Source organism: Triticum aestivum, chromosome 7A (genome assembly GCF_018294505.1).
Source record: "Triticum aestivum cultivar Chinese Spring chromosome 7A, IWGSC CS RefSeq v2.1, whole genome shotgun sequence".
Classification (NCBI taxonomy): domain Eukaryota; kingdom Viridiplantae; phylum Streptophyta; class Magnoliopsida; order Poales; family Poaceae; genus Triticum; species Triticum aestivum.
In genome coordinates this window covers 742,208,868-742,212,514 of record NC_057812.1, presented here as the reverse complement: position 1 = coordinate 742,212,514, position 3,647 = coordinate 742,208,868, and positions in this window count along the sequence as shown.

Genomic DNA, 3,647 nt, shown 5'->3' with positions numbered 1-3,647 from the left:
TTTTTTGGCCGGCCGGAGTGTGGGAGGTGTGTGCTGCTCTGCTCTACAACCTATGCACATGAGTTGTTCGATGAAATGCCGGAGCCACACTTAAGCTCTCTTCTCTCCAAGCTCGACCTCCAAGCTACATTTTCCCCAAGATTTGTCTAGGTTTGGCGGTGCACCAACTACACAAGTGTTCTAAAAGGTTAGCAACTTCATCCTTTCATCTCTCACCGTTAGTTCATCTCATTTCAAATGCTCTAGCAGTAGAGTGGTTTGTGGGGTTTAAATGCACAATTTGAGCTCAGATTAACTACTTAGAGTCTGCACATGTGTAGGATGCCATCTCGTCCCCGTCCTCGTCCTCACCGCCGTCAATCGCCCGCGCCGATCTCTTCACCGGCACCATCGTGGTGAGCCTCTTATTCCTATCTTCTTTTTAAAAGAAGAAGTTCTTACTTGTATGATTTAGATAGCTACTTGTGTAATTTTCTTAATTTTATTATTTTTTGTTATTATATAGTTCCATGGTTTTGGTATCCGCCCCCGTCGGCTCTCGTCCGGTCTGTGATTCGGATGTGGTATATTATTTTTTATAACTATTTGTTGCATTTAGTGTTTATGATAATTATGCTGACCAACGTGACATAGATGTTTTTATCTAGGAGGTATATGAATCGGAAATTCCAACCGACCCTCTTGTAGAGAGGTTAAATTTAGTTGAAAAAGAAAACAATTATTTGAAAGAAAAATTGAAAAGAATTGAAGAGGAGAAGATGAAATTGGAGTTGCATGTTGCCGATGTCATCGATGATCACAAGATCCAGATGGATGCAATGCGCTTGAAAATTAGAAAATACGCCATTGATAATGAGGCTTGGTATGATTATGCTATTGGATATTGTTACCTTAGTTGCGATTTTGATCGCATTTGTTGTTGCATTTAAATGTTTTACATAGTTATATGTTAGTTCAAATGTATGATTTAATTAGGTTCTCAAGAGAGTTGTATGTTGTTCTATAAGAACTATGCATGAACTTTATATATTTATTTTTCAGTAATAACATTAGATCACAAATGTACTTTGGTTTTAATGTGATCATGAACTCGTATTAATTTGGTCACTACTCTATTCATGATGTTCTGTAATTGTTTTTGATATTCATGATGTTCTGTAATTGTTTTTGATACACTTAATTATATAATGCACACAGATGAACCGACAATGGATGTACGGTCTCCGACGCACCTCAGACTACATTGAGGGCCTGCATAATTTCCTCAAAGTGGCTAAGGCAAACAAGCAGAATGGTTTTATGTATTGTCCACATAGTTTTTGTGGGAATACGAAGGATCCCTCTTCCTTGAAAACCCTTCAGATCCACCTTCTTGAGAAGGGTTTCATGCCACACTATAATTTTGGATCAAGCACGGAGAAAGAGGGTTATGATGGAAGACAACGAAGAAGAAGAGGATGATGACAACTATCCTATGTTCCCTGAATACGGTGATACTGCAACGGTGGAAGCTGAGGATTAAGAGGCACAGACGATGTGCCCGATGATGATCTTTGCCGGGTCGTTATTGATGCACAGAGAGAATGTGAAAGTGAAAGGGAGAAGTTGAAGTTCGATCGCATGTTAGAGGATCACATAAAAATGTTGTACCCAAATTACGAAGATGGCAACACAAAGCTCGGTACCACACTGGAATTGCTGCAATGGAAGGAAGATAATGGTTTATCTGACAAGGGATATGGGAAGCTAATGAAAATAATGAAGAAGAAGCTTTCAAAGGATAACGAATTGCCTGACAGTACGTACGAAGCAAAGAAGGTTCTCTGCCCTCTAGAATTAGAGGTGCAGAAGATACATGCATGCCCTAATGACTGCTTCCTCTACGGCGGTGAGGAGTATGAGAATTTGAACGCATGCCCGGTATGCGGTGCATTGCTGTATAAGATCAGACGAGATGGCCCTGCTAATGTTGAGGGCGTGCGCCCAGGAAGAGGGTTCCTGCCAAGGAAATGTGGTATGCTCCTATAATACCACAATTGAAACGTCTGTTAAAAAAACCAGCATGCCAAGATGTTGCGATGGCACAAAGAAGACCGTAAGAAAGACGGAAGTTGAGAGTACGCGCTGACGGGTCATAGTGGAGAAAAATCAAGAGAAAGTGGCTGGACTTTGCATATGACGCAAGGAACGTATGGTTTGGTTTAAGTGCAGATGACATTAATCCTTTTGGGGAGCAGAGCAGCAATCATAACACCTGGCCCGTGACTCTATGTATATATAACCTTCCTCCTTAGTTGTGCATGAAGCGGAAGTTCATTAGATGTCATTGCTCATCCAAGGCCCTAAGCAACCCGGCAACGACATTGATGCGTACCTAAGGCCATTAGTTGAAGAACTTTTACAGTTGTGGGATAAAAAAGGTGTACATGTGTGGGATAAGCACAAACAGCTGGAATTTGACCTATGAGCGTTGCTGTTTGTAACCATGAATGATTGGCCTGCTCTTAGTAACCTTTCGGGACAGACAAACAAGGAATACAACGCATGCACGCACTATTTAGATGAGACTGAAAGTATATATTTGAAAAAATGCAAGAAGAATGTGTATACTGCATTTAGATCTAGGAGTTCATTCGCCATTCAACCTCTGAAATAATTATGTAGATACTATGTTTGTGGCAGGCACCCAAAAATTATTTATGTGGATACTACGTTTGCGAGTTCATTCGCCACTCGACCTCTAAGGGGGGTTTATCTGACCAACAATTTGAAGTACGTAAACAATATTCATAATTTTATTTTATTACCATCAGTTGGGTTGACTTTCATTCACATATATGTATTGACCCCCTTCTTTAAATTAGATCTGAGTGAAGCGGAACGAAATCATACCAAATGATCGCATACGAGCAATTCAAGAGGAATTGGTGGGATTCTTTGTTGACCATGTCATACTTGAAGACGTAGAATACCATCTGAAATTGCAATGCGATTTTGGTGGATGATGTTAGGGATCATAAGAGATGTTATATTGTATATATGCATCAACGTGTACTATATGTATTAGCGTCTAATAGATATACGAAACCTTGTTGTTCGACCAACAAGCACGGAGAAAGAGAGGTCACTTCTCTCTATATATTGATCATGACAATGTTGTGTAATTAATGGTTCCTTCATTACTTACTAGCTACCGTCGACTTCTCTCTATATGTAGTAGCTAGCGTCGACCAAGCACGCAGAACGAGAGGTCACTTCTCTCTATATGTAGTCGCTAGCTAACACAATATGAAACCCATAAACCCTCCAAAACCCCTAAACCCTCCTTTCAAAAAAAACCCAAGTCCTGGCAGCTGCTGACGCGTGGCTGTCTTTTACCAAGCTGGACTAAAGGTCTTCCTGCCTGGGTGCCCTACAGCGGCCATGTGGAGCCCCTTTATTCCCGGTTCGTAAGACTACCGGGACTAAAAGTTGTGCGCATTCGTTTTGTCCCGGTTGCAGAACCAGGACTAAAGACTCTCTGGAACCGGGACTGATGCCCTGTTTCCTACTAGTGTCACTGTTTTTCCAGAACATGGAGGGGATTGACTATCCTGCTGACTATCTGGGCTATGGGCTAGTGTGAACCTGAGGAGGGCCCCCTGCAT